Below are 21,320 nucleotides of genomic sequence, written 5' to 3'. Positions count from 1 at the left end.
GATATGAGCTTAGATGCATTGGCTGTAAAAATATACACATTGCTCCATTTTCAATCTGGTTGTCAGAGTGTTTCATCAAGTGGAATGTGAGAATTGTGGACAGTGTGAGGTTGATGGAATCTCACCTTATTTAAGTTTCACGTGTCACCCTGTTTGCTTGACTATGACCACATTGTAAACAGTGAAAGTGATGATAACTACTTTTGAACCCCCTAGGAAGAAAGTAAAAGGTATTGCTTTTCATATACTTATTGAGAAAACATACAGCACTAAGCAGACTCTATTGGTTCGATGCATATTGGATGTTTATCCTGGAACCAATTACTTAGCCAAGTCTGACAGTTGTGGTCAAGATACTAAAAGTGACACTTGTAAAGGGTCAATCAGCTGGTGGTTTAGGCAACCATAGTCTCTGTCTGTATCGTCTCCCCTTAAATTTTGTTTGAAAATATTTTATTTCATAACCTTTTACTTTAAAATGAAAACAGAATTGAGAGTTTAATTTTGTAGATGGGGAAACCTAAAAAATTGTAATACAATGATAAAAGCTCTATAAATCTTTATATCTTCATCAAAAATTGTTGACATTGAAATTAAGGTTGAATAAGCAGGATGGAAAATAGTTTCGTATTTTGTTGGAAGAGGTAATATATGAAGAAGAGTTTAAGACATATGAATATTTTTTTCAGCATTCCTATTTGTACGGAAGAAAAAAGATTTTTTTTTCTGAATAACTCTTATTTAAAATGAAAACACCGTTATGTTGGCTAACAACAGCCAAAGTTCTAGTTTTTGAGGCCAGATCTTTATTCCTAAGTAAATGATGAGAATCAAAATTAATTTTTTCACTCGAGGCCACTTATATCAGTTTTGCAAATATTTGCTTTTTTACTTGTTTTTGTCAGTAGTTTATTATATGGTTCTAAGATCTAACAAATATCTTTGCTCTCATCTGTGTGACAAGCCTGAGCATCTCCCTGAAAATATATGATGACAACAGAGCAATAAAACCTCATAATTTTTAATAGATGGATATGGGATGAGAAAAATTGATTAGTTCAGACTTGTCCATCCACTTATTACTTACAGATGGCCCTCTCTGGCTTCTCTGATTTTTTTAATATCTTACTTTATTGTTTGAATTTTTGACAAAGAAAGTCTATTATCTTTGTGTAAATGAAAAGTGTTTCTTTCATTAATACTTAATAGACTAATAAACTCAGTCTTGTTTATACTGTTCATTTTCCCCACTAGCTCTGTCTGAATGTGTTTTTCCCTCTATTTTTGCATGGGAATCCTAGCGATGTTTATGTCCCGGTTCATATGCTACCTTTGATTGTTTACACTTACATTTATGCATGTGTTAATTCATTCATTGCCTGTTATGAATCATGCACACTTGTAGAAACTACAGAGACAGCTCTGAAGGAGGCAACATCTCTTTCTACAGCTTCCTGGAAACATCTCATTCTCTCTTTATTATTTCATATTATAAGTTGTTTGAGACTAACTGTATATTTGATTTATCTTTGTGTCTCTAGCAAGTTCCAAGAGAGTGCCTTACACATACTAAGCACTCATAAATGTTTATCAAATAAATGAATAAATTACCTTGCCCTATTTATGAGGACATGGTTTGCCAAGCACAAATAACCTTAGCACAAAAACCAAGTTAAATTAATAAAATATAACTTTGGTTTAATTGTACCTATGATTTAATTATAGTGTATAATATGATGTACTGACTAATAGCTGTGGTTTCAAATCCTGAATCTACCATTTATTAGCTCTGTATGTTGTACCTCAGTTTCCTTATTCTTAATATGCAGATAGTGATAATTCATAAGGAACTGAGTCAGTTATTATTTGAATGAAATGGGGTAAGGTGTGCAAAGTCCTTGAGCTTAATGCTTGGTTTGTGCTGAATTCTCAAAAAATCTTTTTTTTCTTTGAGACAGAGTCTTGCTCTGTTGCCCAGGCTAGAGTACACAGGTGCAATCTCTACTCACTGCAACCTCTGCCTCCCAGGCTCAAGCAATTCTCCTGCCTCAGCCTCCTGAGTAGCTGGGATTACAGACACAGGCCACCATGCCTAGCTAATTTTTGTATTTTTGGTAGAGATGGAGTTTTTCCATTTTGGCCAGGCTAATCTTGAACTCCTGGCCTCAAGCGATTCACCTGCCTTAGCCTCCCAAAGTGCTGGGATTACAGGAATGAGCCAACATGCCTGGCCAAAAATTCTTAATACTGTTATTTTGTATTAGTTGCTGTAATCATAGTTATTAGGATTAATATGTGAGGTTTTGATTTAATTGCCTCTTCTGCCGACTCCCATGAAGTAGCAAAGTTATCTGTTTTTGGAAGTTAACAATGTCAGAAGCTTTCTTTTTCAGTGTATGTGTGTGTGTGTGTATATATATGTATATACACATATATAATGTGTATATAATGTGTATATAATGTGTATATACATATGCATTTACAAGCTATATATGTATATAAATATATATAATATATCTATATTTCTATATATTTATATTTATATAAAGTATTTAAGTTATGTTAATATAACTAACACCTGATTACAACCCAATTTGTCAGGTTTAAAGTTCACTGCAGTGTTTGGGCTGTCACATGAGTCTACAGTGAAAATAAAGTAAATTTATCCTTATGGTCACATTTTCCACGATGTTCTTTTAAACTAGAGATAATAATTAAAATATATTTTGTCTTTCACTATTGTTAAATCTGAGAAAACTACTGTTTCTGTTCTGATTACCAAATCTTCTGTTTATTCATTTCTTTTCCAGGGAATTGAAAAAGATGTGGCTTTCTAACAAGGAGAAGACTGAGCTCCAAACAAGTCATGTTCCTAGAGACAGGTACCTGGGCAAGTTAACACTATTAATAAGAGTTTCTTAAGGAAAAGTATGGTGGAAGTGTAAATGGTTTTGCCAGCCTCTACCTTCAGCTCTCTATTGCGGTTAAGTGAGAATGAAAGCAAACATTTTACATTTCCTGCCCTTAAACAAAGGAAACTTTATGTGTAAATTTGCATACTCTTTTTCTTTGTGGTCCGAGATTGGGTACAGTCAGGGAAGGAAGACATATATGATAGAGCAATATCAATTACGAAGACCTCAGTTTCCAGTCAGAGCATTTGAGATTTCAGCTACAGACTTCCATTTAATGCTTTAAAATGTAACAATAAGCCTTTGGTTGGTCAATGATAAGTGGTTGGACTTTATGTAATATGTTTTGCCATCTCAGTTCATTCCAGTGTATCCATGTTCCAGAGCCAGGATGCAGAAAAACTGATCTCATTCTTTAAAACACAGTTTTTTAAACAGCACTGTTGACATTTTGAGCCAGGTAATTCTTTGTTCTGGAGGACTCATCTCTACATTGAGGGATGTTTAGCTTCATCCCTGGCCTCTGCCTAGATGCCAGTATCACCTCTCCAAAACTGTGACAGCCAAGTGTCTCCAAACATTTTTCGATGTCTCCTGGGGGGCATAATCATTCCCAGTGGAGAAACACTGATTTAGAATAATAATTAATGAATCAACATTTAGTGAGTACTAATTACATTTTAAACGCTGGGCTTGGAGCTTTACATTTAATCCTTACAACAACTCAAAATGTAGGCATTATTGCTTTCTGTTTTAAAAAGAAATGGAAATCCAGAATGGTTAAATAATTTTCCTAAGATTACATAGTAAATGATCAACATTTTTTCCTGTGTTGCCCATCTGATTCTTCTTTTGGCCTAGAGACAGAGCTACTGAATCTTAACATTGTCAGTTGTAAAAATAGCAAATTATGCAAAGTCTCAGGATACAAAATCAATGTACAAAAATCACAAGCATTCTTATACATCAATAACAGACAAACAGAGAGCCAAATCATGAGTGAACTCCCATTCACAATTGCTTCAAAGAGAATAAAATACCTAGGAATCCAACTTACAAGGGATGTGAAGGACCTCTTCAAGAACTACAAACCACTGCTCAAGGAAATAAAAGAGGATACAAACAAATGGAAGAACATTCCATGCTCATGGGTAGGAAGAATCAATATCGTGAAAATGGCCATCCTTCCCAAGGTAATTTACAGATTCAATGTCATCCCCATCAAGCTACCGATGACTTTCGTCACAGAACTGGAAAAAACTACTTTAAAGTTCATATGGAACCAAAAAAGAGCCCGCATCGCCAAGTCAATCCTAAGCCAAAAGAACAAAGCTGGAGGCATCACACTACCTGACTTCAGACTATACTACAAGGCTACAGTAACCAAAACAGCATGGTACTGGTACCAAAACAGAGATATAGATCAATGGAACAGAACAGAGGCCTCAGAAATAATGCCACGTATCTACAACTATCTGATCTTTGACAAACCTGAGAAAAAGAAGCAATGGGGAAAGGATTCTCTATTTAATAAATGGTGCTGGGGAAACTGGCTAGCCATATGTAGAAAGCTGAAACTGGATCCCTTCCTTATACCTTATACAAAAATCAATTCAAGATGGATTAAAGACTTAAATGTTAGAACTAAAACCATAAAAACCCTAGAAGAAAACCTAGGCATTACCATTCAGGACATAGGCATGGGCAAGGACTTCATGTCTAAAACACCAAAAGCAATGGCAACAAAAGCCAAAATTGACAAATGGGATCTAATTAAACTAAAGAGCTTCTGCACAGCAAAAGAAACTACCATCAGAGTGAACAGGCAACCTACAAAATGGGAGAAAATTTTCGCAACCTACTCATCTGACAAAGGGCTAATATCCAGAATCTACAATGAACTCCAACAAATTTACAAGAAAAAACAAACAACCCCATCAAAAAGTGGGCAAAGGACATGAACAGACACTTCTCAAAAGAAGACATTTATGCAGCCAAAAAACACATGAAAAAATGCTCACCATCACTGGCCATCAGAGAAATGCAAATCAAAACCACAATGAGATACCATCTCACACCGGTTAGAATGGCAATCATTAAAAAGTCAGGAAACAACAGGTGCTGGAGAGGATGTGGAGAAATAGGAACACTTTGACACTGTTGGTGGGACTGTAAACTAGTTCAACCCTTGTGGGAAGTCAGTGTGGCGATTCCTCAGGGATCTAGAACTAGAAATTCCATTCGACCCAGCCATCCCATTACTGGGTATATACCCAAAGGACTATAAATCATGCTGCTATAAAGACACATGCACACGTATGTTTATTGCGGCATTATTCACAATAGCAAAGACTTGGAACCAACCCAAATGTCCAACAATGATAGACTGGATTAAGAAAATGTGGCACATATACACCATGGAATACTATGCAGCCATCAAAAATGATGAGTTCATGTCCTTTGTAGGGACATGGATGAAACTGGAAATCATCATTCTCAGTAAACTATCGCAAGAACAAAAAACCAAACACCACATATGAGAACACATGAACACAGGAAGGGGAACATCACACTTCGGGGACTGTTGTGGGGTGGGGGGAGCGGGGAGGGATAGCATTGGGAGATATACCTAATGCTAGATGACGAGTTAGTGGGTGCAGCACACTAGCATGGCACATGTATACATATGTAACTTACCTGCACATTGCGCACATGTACCATAAAACCTAAAGTATAATAATAATAATAAAAAAAATAAATTAATTAATTAAAAAAATAGCAAATTATGAAAAAGGAAGAGGGATAAATTTCAGATTGTTCCAGTTTAGAATATAGAAAAAAAGGTATCAACATATAATGGTCATTGTGAAGTATAAAATGATTATGAATATGAAGGCTTCAAGATATTATCATTAATTAACACTTTAGTTCATTTGTGGGCTCAGTGTTTGATAATCATTTCTTTTAAGATGTCAAATTTCCTTCACTAAGTAGCTCTTTCATCACATAAATTACAGAGACCCAGGAGACATAAAAACCAAATGTATCGACTAATCTTAGATTTGATCTTGGAGCAGAAAAACACATTAGTGGAAAAGCTGGTGATATGAGTGTTTTATTTAATAATATGGTTCCAATGTTAATGTCTTAGTTTTGATAATTATATGATAGTTATGCAAGATGTCCACATTAGGGGACAGTACCTGAAGGGTATATGGGAACTTTCTGCATTATTTTTGCAACTTTTCTTTAAATATAACATTTAAACATTTTTTAAAAAATTAAAAACACAACAAATGTAAAAGTTAAAAACAAAACCGTACTGTATTAAGAAGCAGGAGATCTGGGTTTCTATTGCTAATCTACTACTTTCTACTATCACTTTTACCTTGGGAAAATAGTTACAATTTATACATTTTAGTCTTCCAAATATGAAAAAAGATGGTAATGATTTAACCAATACAAAAGTGTGGGGCTCGATTTCCCATAGCTTTGTAAGGCTACTTGCTTCCAGCTCTGATAAATAATTTTCTATTTGTCTATCACGTGCCAATCTATCATTCTAATATCTATCTCATTTCCCTCTCTATATATCTCCATCTAAAACACATGTACACATACATACACATAGAACTTTCTGCTAAAATACATTCACATTAAACCTTAATTTTGATTTTAAACTATAGAGTAGGAAACAAGTATTTAAAAACGAAGTAAATTTCACTAGCCAAGAGGCTTTGGTATTACATTACTCAGCCATCACACTAATGTGGGTTTCTTAGGCAGATGAAAGATGAAAGGAGGTTGTGCTCATAATGAGAATGAGGCTACATACCTAATGTTCTAGAACTGCCATTAAGAAATGCAAGTATATCACTCCTCTATTCTGCTGAGATATTTTCCCTTATAACTATGTAGGAAACTTAGATAAAAATGAACATTATTTGAAAAGTTTAGGATTCCTTCCTTAGAACATCATCTGTCCCTAAACATCCCACCATCTGTTCCCAAGGTTTGCATAAGAGGTACTACTATGGGGTCAGCACAATACTGGATACATAACATAGACTGATGCACTTAATGTCTGAAAGGAGATTTTAATGATAAACAGGTTTTTGATACCTCCAAAAAGTGAATATTGATTTTAAATAATAGTGAGACTGTCTGAATTGTCTCACAAAGTTCCTTGGGAAAGCTCTTACTAATAGTTTACAGAGTATTACATGTTACTGTATCATTAAAACACATTTAAAAGTTGTGTGTTCTACTTTAGATTGTGGTTGATATCCTTATTTTAATTTGATTGACTGGAAAATTGCAAGGAGATAGCCGCATACCGATACAAAATGAAGAGTTAGAGCTTCTTTTGCAACATCAGAGAGTAGATTTCCATATGAATTGGCAGTTGGTGATGCTATGTGCAGTTGTAGCTTTGATCTGTAAGCAATGAGGGTTTAAAAATATATATATTTCATAAACATATTACTATTGGCTGTGGCTTCTGAGATTTTGAGCAGTTTCATATTGATGAGGTAAGGTATTTCTCTACTTTGCCCACAAGGCAAACATAATAAATGAAGACTGTGTTGGAATAGTCATATATTACCCATGAATTTACCACTGAAGTTCCTGAGCGTATGTAGGTGTTATCCTTCTTGGCACTGACACTCCATTTTCCCCCTTAGCTTTGAAAAGATTTAATTTGTTCTTATGGTCCTCATGCTTCCTTTCGCCTGTATGTTTCTCCTTGGTATAATTATAATGTTGTTCCTTCAGGTGAAATCAAAATTGATATTTCCCTTTTCATAAAGAATCAGAGAAAAAGACCCAACTGAGTTGCTTAGTAGTATTTTAGGAGAAGAGAATCCCTAAAGAGCGTGTAATTTTTTTTCCCAACCAATCTGAATTTATAATTCTCTTCCCCTACCCAAGCCAATTTGAGGCCATTTTCCCTTTGATATATAAGTTGAGAATGTAGAGCCTTCTATGAGTCTTTAGAGGGCCTCCTGTACCCTCTTCCCTGTTTCTGGCTGATATGGTTTGGCTGTCTCCCACCCAAATCTCTTCTTGAATTGTAGCTGTCATAATTCCCACGTATTATCAGAGGGATCTTGTGGGAGATAATTAAATCATGGGGGTGGTTTCCCCTATACTGTCCTCGTCCTAGTGAATAAGTCTCATGAGAGCTGATCATTTAAAACCCCTTTTGCTTGGTTCTCATTTTCTGTCTTGTCTGCTGCCATGTAAGACATGACTTTTGCCTTCCACCATGATTGTGAGGCCTCCCCAGCCACGTGGAACTGTGAGTCCATTAAACCGCTTTTTCTTTATAAATTTACCCAGTCTTGGGTATGTCTTTATCAGCAGCATGAAAACAGACTAATGTACTGGTCTTTAATGCTTCTAGCAGAGTTTGAATATTCCAAATTAAACCAAAGAAACAAGTGCAATTGCTAAGACCTTCACTCTCCAAAACCTCTCACAATAATGTTAATCAAGACTTTCCTTTATTTTTCCCAAAATGGACAGCTGGATAAGAGAGGCATTTTAGGGAACACATTCATTAAGTATGTTTTAAAGCTTTTGGAAGTGACCCAGAACCAAGTGGGTATGGCCAAAAGGAAGTAGCCACAAAGAAAAAAAGAATATCTCAAATTTATTGAGGCACTCACTGAGGATGTGGTAAAGCTACATATTAAAGATCTGATGTGGTTGTTCTGGTAGGAACCAGGTCTGAGGCATTCTCCTATAGTTAAGGAGTAAAGCCTTCCCATAAAGGAGGAGATATCCCTGATGTCAGTGGTCCTGGGAAGAGTTGAGCCCTAACATAGAAAACAGAGACTTGGGAGGTAAGACTCAAACGGGAGAGAGTGCATATAGTTGTCCCCTGAACAACACAGGTTGAACTGCATGGGTCCACTTATATGTAGATTTTTTTTTCAATAAATATTTAAAGATTTTTTCTTGGAGATTTGCAGCAATTTGGAAAAAAATACAACTCAGGGACAAACTGTGTAGCCTAGAAATATTGAAAAAAATAAGAAAAAGTTATTTCATGAATGCATAAAATACACATACACAAATCTATTTTATAATTTACTACCATAAGATATATACAAATCTGTTATAAAAAGCTAAATGTATCAACACTTTGCACACAAACACAAAGTGTACATGGGGATATTAGCAGTTGTGAGAAATGTAAATAAACACAAAATTGTAGTATTAAATTACAGCTGCATAAAATTAACTGTATTATATGCTGCACTACTGTAATAATTTTGTAGCTACCTCCAATTGTCATTGCAATGAGCTCAAGTGTTGTGAGGATCTGCTTAAAACATCAGGTGATGTTAATTTTCTCCCTCGAGTAAATTGAGGGTGGCAGTAACAAGTGATCTCTTCCAGTTCTTGCATGTTTTTCATCATGTTGAATGCAGTACCATAAACCTTAAATAATACCATGGGACCCATCCAAAGTGCCACTAGTGATCCTGGAAGTGCTACCAAGAAGCAGAGAAAAGTCATTATATTGCAAGAAAAAGTTGTATTACTTGATATGCACAATAGATTGATGTCTGCAGCTGTGGTTGCCCACCATTTCAGACAGATGATTCATCTTGTAAACAGACCACATAGGCTTACCCTGTCAACAAATACAGAATAGTACTATAAATGTATTTTCTACTCCTTATGATTTTCTTAATAACATTTTCTTTTCTGTAGCGTACTTTACTATAATAATACAATATATAATACACACACATAAAAATATGTGTTAATAGACTGTTTATGCTATCAGTAAGGTTTCTGGTCAACAATAGGGTTTTTGGAGAGTCAAAAGTTATACTCAGACTTTTGACTATGCCAGGGATTGGTACCCTTAACCCCCACATTGTCCAAGGTCAATTGTGCTCTCCTTTCAGAGAGTAGTCCTTTCTTGTGTCTGGATTCCAAAGATTTATGTTTTGTTCAAGGGTGAGCTCAAGTGGTGAAAGATGTTCTGTGCCAAGTGAGGGTTGCTGAGAGCTTGACCCAGTGAAAGTGGACAAAGTGGGCTCCTGGGAGAAGACACATCTACTTTTTTGATCAGTTCAGTATATTTGCCTTTCTGGATATGTCTTTGTTAGCCTAAATCATTAGTAAAGTCTGGTTTAAATGTTAATTCTTAACCAGCTGTGCTGCTGAGATTGAAGGAAAGAATCAGTTCCTGCATGGAAAGGTCCTAGAGACGAGAGTCATTTTGTCCCTAGCTAAAAGTAGGGATCTTGAGATCTAGCTGCTCATTGCCATCTGAAGATAAAAAAAAAGAAATCCCATCCTTAAAGGATGGGAGTTTGATTCTATCCAAGATAGCTATAGGTTTATTATAATAAATGGCTCCAGAGAAAATCAGAAAATTATAGTACTAAAAGTGAAATAGATTAAACACCAGTTAGCACATTTGAGTTCCTTCTCAATACACACTAAGAGGACTCTTCTCTCTGTGATGAATTAGGACTCAACTTCATCTGCTTAATTATTTATATTTCATTCTCTCTTCTAGTTCTGTAATTTCTTGTTAGAATAGGTGATGCATTAGGTTCTTGGATCATAGGCAGGGATTAGCATAATTAAGATAATTAAAGTTGTTCTTTTATTCTCAAGTTTTATTCAGGGACTGAATCTGGTGTCTTATCTCTTCTCTTTCCCTTTCTGTTTGTATTGAAAAACATTGGACAAAAAATAAAATGAAGATGCACGTCAGAGTTCACTAATTTTTTTCCTCATTTTTATTCTTTGTCTTCTGATATCCAAAAACCAATTAAGAGAAACCAGCCATAGTACCATTGATAATTACATATAGTTTGACATTTTGCAGTGGTGTGCTAGAACTGGCTGGGCATAAGGGCTGATAAATACATATTCTGGAATTTAATGAGCTGGATGTTAAACTATCAGTGACTCAAAATTGGAGGACTGTTTACATCACCATGGAAATTGGCAATCAGAAGTCTTCCTCTTTCTCTTCCTTTTTTCCAGAGAGCTGATTTACCAAAACACTATTGAACTCAGTTTTGGCATCACAAATGTTGCATAAAAATTATTTCATTTCAAAAATTATTACAAAAATTTATTTTTATATGTATATTTTAGAATAATTTAAGTGGGCTGATTTTTCAAGACTAGGCAATTGTTTATTAGAGGAAAATCTCAACTTTCTTAATGCGAAGGAGAGATATTTGTATGTTTGTTTCACTTGTAATATTTTTTATGTTTTAAATGAATTCCTAAAAGGACAGGGATTACTTCCTGGGACTATAATGAAGCAGGAAAAATAGGGCATAATAGGGCATAATAGGGCATAAGTTCTGAAGAAAAATAATCCTATATTTTGTTCTTAAAAATGAATTCCTGCATGATATTTATTATATAAGCAGGTGTCCTATTTATATATTGACGTTTAAAACCAGCCCCGGGGAATTAGCCTTGTAGCATGAGTCAGCTTGCATTCTGCCTCCCCGGAGGTGACAGCCCAGGGATTCTCTGGCATTGGCACTGTTGGCCCTGTGTTTGAGAAAGTCTAGTCAATTAACTGAGTTCTTTTGCTTTAACAAACCCTGAGGCTTGTTAAATTCCTAAAAATAATTTTTTATATTTATTCTCTCAAGTCCTTATTGTGGGCCAAGAAAATAGAAAGAGGTGGGAGGGGAAGTGGGCAGGTAGAGAAAGAGCTGGAGAAGGGACATGAGTTGGTGAGTGGTGTCTTTCATATTTGCAGTTATTTATTATTAGCAGTGGGCTCTGGATTAGTTTCCTATGGTTGCTGTAAGAAATTACCACAGACTTTGTGACTTAGAACAACCAACATGTATTCTCTTAAAATGGGAAAGTTCAGAGATTCAAAATCAGTTTCACTGGGCCGAAGTCAAGGCGTCTGCAGGACTATCCTCTCTCTGGAGGCTCTAGAGGAGAATGCACTTCCTTCCTTCTTCTGGCTTTGGAGCTGCATACCTTAGTTCATGGCTCTTTTCTCTGTCTTCAAAGCTATCAGTGTAACATCTTTCCTCAGTCTTTGCATTGCCTTCTGTGTCTATAGTCAAATATCCCTCTGCCTCCCTTTTACAAATACATTTGTGATTCCATTTAAGAACCACTCAGATAAGCCAGGATAATATCCCCATCTCAGGATCCTCAACTTAATTACATTTGCAAAGTCTCTTTTCACATATAAGGTAACATTCACAGGTTCCCGGAGTTATGATCTCGATGTCTTTGGGAATCAATATTCAGCCTACTGCAGGCCTTTCAGAGGATGAGCAGGTACCATGATGCTCCCTTGGAGTGTGTAGGAATTGCCCATGAAACTGTCCCCTTTGGAGAAGACTAGCTTGCTTTAAAACTTTGATTATCTTCACCCCATCTGTCTACCTATTCCACCAGCAGAGAACAGAACCCAGTAAAATTTTCTATTTTAATTAATGTGTTATGCCATAGTGAGAGCAGGCATATATTTTTTTCTATGTGAAAACAATGCTGGGAGCAGACAGGAAAAAAAAATCTTAGTTGCTTCTTATAGGAAATACTTGCTCCTAGAAGATACGAATTTGAATGAAGTATAATAATGTACTTACCAAGTCTCCCTCAGAAGCTTCACCTGCATGAGCTCATCAACCAAAGCTATTATGTCGTCAACTCTGCACATCAATTTTCTTCCTTGGATGGCTGACTGAAAATCACGTAGCCATGCGCTAAAAGCCAATTAGTACCATTTCCTAAGTTCTTTATTGTGAGACATGTCTAACACTCTATCAAATAAGTTTCTTAATTAAATAATTAAATTTACCAAACCAGACATGGAGAAAGCAGCCTAATATGCTTGCAAGGAACAGGCACCCATGGGATAGGGAAGGAAACTGCTTAGACTGTACAGTATCCTGGACCAAGTTTTCCTCAAGTTTAGGAGTCAGTAAGTTACTCCTCTCTGCTGAGGAGGATAGGAAGGAGTGAAGAGGAAGCCTGCAAATGTTACAGGAGTTTAAGCTTCCTCTAGAAACAAGAAGACAGGAATAAAAGACTCCTCCCTAATAGAGGTATTGTTATCCACATTATGGATTTTTGGGATAACTCTGGGGTATTTGAAAATTTAAATATTAAATTAAAAAATATTAAATTAAAGAATGGAGCTGTGAGCTTCAAAATGATCCCCTCCCTCCCTACCTCCCCCCCTTCCTTCCTTCCTTCCTTTCTTCCTTCCTTCCTTCCTTCCCTTTTTCTCTTGTTTGCTTTCATCTTTCATCTCTTCCTTCTTCGCCTTCTTTTTTCCTATCCCTCTGTTTCCCCCTTCCTCCCTCCATCCCTTCCTTCTTTTCTTCCTTTTTTCCTTTCTTTTCTTTGGTCACTAGGTGATCTGAAATTTTTGGTTAAAGAATGGAGAAATTGGGAACTAATTTTGTCTTTCTACCATTTTTGTTTTTTCCTTAGAAACTAAAAAGATGTTTTAGATTTATTTACCCTACCTAATTTATTATTTAATACTCATCCAAACTTGGTAAAGTAAAAACTGCTTATTGGGCATTTTATTACCTTTGACTATATTTGTCAATATAGTTATATTAATCAAAATATTAACCAGTTAGAGCTGATAAGTATCATTGGTGACAGCTTTGAAATTCTTAAAGAAAGATCAAATAGTGTGACAATAATTTTCATGAGTGATGCAATAATTTTAATAATTTAAATTTTGATGATTTTCCATTGAGCACTCTCAATACAGTGTATAGGATACAGCGCATGTAATTAGGCACCATTCTCCACATATTGATCCTCTTAGCTAACAGAGAGTTTCCACAGCTTGAGGAATCTGGCTCCTTTATCTGAAAAATAGTGACATAACCTCTCATTTCACCTTGAAACAAACCAAACCTCCTCTGTTCTCAAGCTTTTATGGTACTCATTGGATGAACTGTTAATTAAATTGCTTGATCATATTGAATTTATTTTATTGAGTATTTAAAAAAATCTGTTTATCAATCAGAATATCTCATAGTTATAGAAAATTCAGAAAATACCAAGTACCACAAAGAAGAAAACAAATTACTTCTTCTCACATTACATGAAATAGCCTTTATTAAAGGTCACTATAACAAATTGGGATCCTCCTATATACAGATACATTTCGCATTTAACTTTTTCTTTCACTTTTTATTATATGATGATTGCTTTCCCGTGTCATTTCCTCAAAATATTACTTTATAATTGTATTGTATTTCAAATAACATATCAAAATGTAACACCAATTTTTATTATTGCACTTCAATTAATTCACATTTTCTCTTTATAAATAATGATATAAAATAAATTCGTATATAAATCCTCAGCCTTCTGATGATTTTATAATATGTTTTAAGAAGTGAAATTACTAAGTCAAGGCATTTTATATTTTCATTAAAACATTTAGAACATCATATGGTTAATGCATGTAAATTATAAGAAACTGGAAATCTATATAAATACATTTTAAAAGATAAATTGCCATAATACCAGAGATATCTACTATAAATCTTTTTAATATTCTGTGCTTTTCCATGCTGTCCAAAAATTAAGTAGTGATGTACCTATTTTTTGTAACATGTATAGTGAACAAGTTCATGTCAATGAAAGGCCCTTTCCAATATCATTTTCAAATGTGATGATCATTTTATAATTTTGTAAGATTTTTATTCTTTTAAATTCTTAAGGTGTGTTTTTTGGCTCAGAATGTGGTATATCTTGGTGACTGTTCCCTGTGAGCTTGGGAAGAATGAGTAGTCTGCTGCTGTTGGGTAAAGTATTCTATAAATGCCAGTTAGATCAAGATGATTGCTGTTGTTCAGTCCAAGTATGTTCTTACTGATTTTATGCCTGCTGAAACTATCAAGTTTGAAAAAAAGGGTGTTGTCTCTAACTATAATAGTGAATTTGTCTACTTCCCTTTGTGGCTGTATCACTTGAGCCCACATATGTGGATACTTTGCTGTTAGGTGCATACACTTTAGGAATTATTATGTCTTTTGTAGAATTTACCCCTTTATCATTATGAAATGTCCTCTTTCTCCCTGAAAATTTTATTTATTTTAATGTCTGCTGTGTTGAAAATTAGTGTAGCTACTAAAAATTTATTTTGATTAGTGTTAGTATGGTATGTCTTTTTTAATTCCTTTACTTTTTCTCAAATGTACATTTTTAAATTGAGGCGAAATTCACATAATACACACTTAATTTCAAGTGAACAATTTAGTGGCATTGAATACATTCAAAATGTTGTTCAACCACCACCTCAATCTAGTTCCAAATGCTTTCATCACCCCAGAAGGAAATCCCATACCCATTAAGCATTTACTCCTCCATTCTCCCTTCTTCTCAGCCCCCGGAAACCACCAATCTGTTTTCTGTCTCTGTGGATTTACCTATTTGGAAAGGTCCAATGTAGTTCTCCTTGTTCCTCTGTAGGTGAAGTGCTTTTTTTCCCCTGAATTATTTCAAAAATTTTCCTTTAGTTTTAGGTTTTCTGAAATTTGAATATATAAGCTTAGGTGTAATTTTTTCTTGGTATTCATCTTCTTTGGCGTTTGCTGAGCTTCCTGGATCTTTGCTTGGTGTCTGTCACCAACTTTAGAAAATTCTCAACCATTACCACTTCAAATATTTCTTCTGTATCTCTTTTTTCATCTCTAGTGTTCAAATTAGCATGTATTACTCCATTTTAAATTGTCCTATGGTTTGTGAATGTTCTGTTCTGTTTCATTCTTTTTTTCTCTTTGCATGTCAGTTTGGGAAGTTTCTATTGCTGTACCTTCAGGCTCACTAATTCTTTCTTTGGCCATGTCCAGCCTACTGATGGGTCCATCAAAGGCATTCTTCATTTGTATTACAGTGTTTTTTATTTCAGGTATTTCCTTTTGATTCTTTCTTAGAGTTTTCATCTCTTTGCATATATTACCTATGTGTCTTGCATGTTTTCCTTTAGAGCCCTTAACATATAATCATTGTGTTTTAAAGTTGTTTATCTGATTATTCCAAAATCTATATGACATCTGAGACTGTTTCTGATGTTTGCTTTGTTTTCTTCAATTATGTTTTTCTTTGTCTTTTAGCATGCTTGTAATTTTTATTGAAAGCTGGACATGATTTATTAGATAATAGGACTAGAGGCAAAAAAGCACTTAATGTGAGGTTTTATGTTGATATGTCTGGGAGCTGGGTTGTGTCACTGTTCGCTATAGCTGTACATAGCAAAAGCATCAGTTTCCTCTACTGTTCTTGGTACACATCACCAACAGCTCTTTGGGTTTTACTACAAACTCCTTCTTAAGTGAAGTTTGTGTGTTATAGTTATTTTAACTGTAATCCACTGTTGTTATGCTAGAAATCTGTTAGCATGGTGATAAGATGTGGTCAAGGAGAAGCATTCTGCAAACTTACAACTACAACTCCATTTTTAATTGGGATCGTGTTGTTAAACTGTCACCCGTATAATGTTTCTTAACTTTTTATATCTCCCTTTAGGTAAGATGGAAAAGCTAGAGGGGGCTGGAGTTAGATAATTTCCCATTTCTTAGGTAGTAAATGAATTTTATGAGCCATCTTTTCCCTTAGAGAGTAGGCCTTTCTTATAGTAAATGCTCTGGGCATATTTCAGAATTATTAATTATGTTCTTCCAAAACAAGCTTTTTGTTGTTGGTGGTGGTGGTGGTTTTTTTTTTTTTTTTTGCTTTTTCTTTCAGTCTTTACTGTGAGAACCTGTAGTGTCCCTGGAGGTAAAATTCCTGAATATGTGAATACCACATAAGACTAGTCCCTAGGAATTCTTATTCTCAAGGTAGTGTATACTCAACCTCTAGCAATTGGTCAAATTACCTTTTAAATATTCCTACCAGTTTATAGCTACAGTGGCTTCTGCTCCAAGTAAGTTTATCTTGGCTGTGATCTCTATATTCACTTTTCTCTCCAGATTTAGGGGTGGCAGTTTGTCCTGTGACTTTAATTCTTTTAGGGGTCCAAGAAAAGCCATTGATTTTCTATTTGTTCAGTCTTTATTGTCTTAAAGATGCAGGCTTGATAACTTCTAAGTTTTTTATGTATTACAGCTAAACCTAAAATTCTCTCATAACTTTTGTTTAACCAATAGCTTCTAATTGCGTAGGCTTTTTATGATCTCTCACTATCAAAAGACATTGACAATTTAATTCTATTTCTCTCTTCCTTCATTCACTCATTCTCTAAAATGACAATATTGTCTCTTCTCCTGCCTTCTGGAATCTTCAGTATTTTATATCCCTCCTTTTCCTCAGCCAATTTGCTTCTGTTTTACTGAGAAAATTGAAGTAACCAGGAAAGATCTTTCCTAAGCTTTCATCATAACTTTGAACCAACTGCCTGTTTTGGCACATATTACTTTCTTCCCATTACCATAGATACATTTTCTATCCTCTTCTCTGTGGATCAGCTATCCTCTTTCATGCAATCCCTTTTCCTTTCTTACTTAGTCAAGGACATCACACAAGAAATTCGTCCCAATCCTTCAACTTCTGTCCTAAATCATTAATTTTTACTATTTTCAGGATTATTTTCATCAATAGAAAAGCAGCTAATATACATTTTATAAAATAAAAAGACATTCCTCCAAACAAAATAAATTCCTCCTTTTTTACCTGCCGACATTCTTTGTTATCTTTGAGAAAAAGTCATTGACAACATTTTCTTCTCAATCTTTCCAATTCCCTCTCTTCCCATTCTTTCTAAAACACACTTAAATCTTATTTTTGCCTTTAGCATTTCACTAAAACTGCTGTTGTCCCTGTGACAGTGATAGGGTGAATTATTTGCTCATGATTTGTTCTCCTTTCCTTTTTCTTGGCGTGGCTCACTGGTGTTGGTTTTGGCTAAGTGGTTTACTTTGGTCAATGGAATGTGGAAGAATGGACTGTGTGCGAGTTTTGAGCCAAGGTAAGTTTCTACCAGCCTTCTTGAGATATGAGGAAGGCATACTGTTGGTAGCCGTAGCTCCTTCAGCTCCTTCAATCCTGTCCCAGGATTATAATGTATGAAGTAGACCTAAACTAGACCTCATATATGGCTTATGAGAATGATTTTCTGAGTTGTTTAATCTTTTATGTGTCTTCATACCCACTGTCTATTTCCAGCAATTGAATCATGTGATAATTTACTTGGTGTCTGTAGATAACAATAGACCTGCCTCTATAATATAATTATCTAATTTGCATATGCTAGCTTTTCTTAGAACTTATTTGAAATCACATTTGGGAATATGATGTGAAGATATGTAAAACTGAGTTTTACCTTTGTCTTTAAAAGTTTTCTTTTTTTATGTAAGAAAAAGAAGTATCCCTCTGGAATTGTACATATTTCTTCTCAGTTGGTTCAATAAAAATGCCGAATATTTGGTTCATCTGACATTTTCCTTGCGGTTTGTTAAGTGATAAATGAGCCAGAAACTATTCCTCATTAAGGTATCTAAGTGAGAACAGCAGAGACACTGAAGTTTCTCTTAAATAGGGTAGTAAATGCTGGGTGGGGCATTGGGAGACAAGTGGTCAAATTCTAATAATTCTACTGTCTGGCTATGTGACTTTACAATGATTAATTTACCTTACTTTGCCTTAGTTTCCTTAAACATAAAACAAGTAATTTAACTTGATAAAATTTAGTGGAACTCTTAAGTTTTATCAGTAGTAAAACATACTTTTCATTAAAATAGAGATGGACAAATACCTATAAACTGCATAGGATGGAAAGGATATTAGGAAGTTTATAGAGTGAGAAAAATTGACACTTCACATCGTGAAGAGAGGAAAGAAATGGCATCAAATGAGATAGTTACTGTAAAAAGAGTCCATTGAAACAAGAACATATGGAGGATAATGTCTGCCATATTCAAATTAGTGCCAGATTTTTGTGGTTTGTTGGATGCTTTTCTATAGACTTTAGAAGGAAAAAGAATACAGCTGCGAAAACTCCCCTCTTCACCTTGGCTGAGGCATTCTTCAAGGGAGCAGATGGCTATAAGTTTCAAGCCATGAATCACTGTCAAGGGATCTCCTCAAGCTGCCTGTAGCAAGAAGAGCTGACAAAACTCAAAGGGTAATATTTTTATTACTATGGGTGTCAGTCACATCAATGCCCTTGCTGCTGGGATCAGACTTATTGTTAATAAAGCTCTACGACTTGGAAACAAAACAGCAAAGTCAACAAATTATTTCTACTTGCTGTCTAATGGCTGTTTCAAGGCTATAGTATTCCTCTAATACTCATCAGTGAAAAAAATAAGACAGGAACCATGACTTTCACTTTATTTATTTTTGTCTGATTTCAAAGCATACTGTAGATGAACATTTCATATATTTTGGTGGCTTGATTAGCTATTTTTTAAAGCCATTATTGTTAATATTATCTTGCTGGTTGTGGTATGTGGTCTACATTTGCTATTCTGTTAAAATATGCAGACATGTGAGAGTTTGATTTTGATTTGGTTCATATAATATTATTGTAATGTTGTGGTTCATAATAGGTCTATATATTATTTGAAGGAATCATGGTGAATTAGTTTGAATCTACTTAAAATATTGGCTCAGTGGACTCTTCTTGTAGTCTAGAAACAGGTTATATTGGATCTCACTATGAAAACTCTGATTTACTTTTTGTTGTGTTGATTAGACAGTATTTCAGTCACTTTAGTTACTTTTAAAGTCACTTTTACTAGCTTTGGGGAATTTATGCCTAGAATACCTTGGCTAGTTCTTCTTGAATTTAATGATTAGAATATACCTCAATGATCATTTTTAACCTTTTAAACGGAAAAAATGTCTTTGGCCATTGGGTTTTAAAACCAGAAATCTAATAAAGAAAAAAGTGACCCAAAGTGGTGGTTCTTTTATAATATGGAGAAGTCAATGTCTGATCAATTCCAAATGGCTGTTGTAGTAAGTGAAAATGACTATTTCAGAAAGATATCCACTTTTTACTTTTTTGGAATTCAGTGGGAGAGATAGATTCAGGGTGAGTGTTTTGAAGAGCATAACTTTTTCAGATATGAAGTGGTGGTCAGGTGCAAAGGGCAGGGGATTTGAGTCAGTCAGACCTGCTTTGTCTCTTCAAGTTGTGTGACCAGTTACAAATGCCTCTCAGTCACTTTCCTCCACTGTAAAATGGAGAAAATAATATGTACTTCACTACATTGCATTGTTGTAAGAAGGAAAGACAAGTTGCTAGAGACTTTGATTTTAATCTGGCATGTGGTGGGCACTCATAAATGGTGACCATTGTTAGGATTTTCTCATTGTACTGTTGGCTAATTCAGTTGTTGTCATTTTAGTGGCTAAATAATGTACCCTAAGAAAAATAATGCCCCCCAACCCGCCACACACAGAAAAAAAAATCAGAGTTGGATGAGGTATTTAGAAAACAGGTTTCTAGTCCTGGCTCTCAAATTTTATGACTCTGAGAAGTTTCACTTATCCTTCCATACCTCAGTGTTAGGTATAAAATGAAGGTAGTGAAATAAGATTAAATTTTAGAGAACACTGATATTGATCATTATTCCTAGAATTAAAAACTTCCGTGTTCAAATAAATTTAGAAAAATCTCTGGACATATTACAGCCCTCTTGGAAATTTACCTTGCTCATTACCATATTAAAATATAGCTTAAAAGGATTTTGGTAGAAAAATATACTGAACTTGGTATAACCCAGTTTCTCATACGCTTGACAAGAGCATTCCTTATTCTTGGAAAACTCATCTTGCTAAACCCTTTCATGTAACTTGATTTGGAAATGCTATATTAGATGTTTCTTATGGTCCCTATTAACTCAATTATTTTATGACTCTGCAAATAAGTAGTTTTCCTGAAGGAACAATGTTTGGTGATGGTTTATGAAGAGTGCTATTTCAAAACTTCATTGTATATGAAAGAAATAATTTCTTATTAGACCACTAGAGGGACATTTTTAAATTATGGATAGGAGTAAAATTATAATAGTTCTTATATAGATGATATGTGTTTACAGAGGAATGTGTTCTAATTGTCCATGTTTTCCTTCAGGCTGTGAATTAAATTTACCTTGATAACATTTATCAATTTATTGTACATTCTCAAATAATATATAAATTATTGTTTCTGAAAAATATGTAGCCATAAAAGCCCACACAGTAACATAGTATATATGTACATAAAACATATGGAATATACACATTACTGCTAGAGGGTTTAAATTTATTCGCTGTTATGGCACCATTGCTTTTTCTCTAATTTATACCACATGTTCCTTCTTTATTTAGCTTTTAATTCTGTAGAGAGTTTGGGAATATAAATTGTGTGAAGGATGTGAAATATATGCCTCCCAATCGGGTGTTTGGCATCCTTACTTT

The sequence above is a fragment of the Pongo abelii genome, chromosome 9 (genome assembly GCF_028885655.2).
Source record: "Pongo abelii isolate AG06213 chromosome 9, NHGRI_mPonAbe1-v2.0_pri, whole genome shotgun sequence".
NCBI classification, from domain to species: domain Eukaryota; kingdom Metazoa; phylum Chordata; class Mammalia; order Primates; family Hominidae; genus Pongo; species Pongo abelii.
This window is presented reverse-complemented; position numbering follows the sequence as displayed.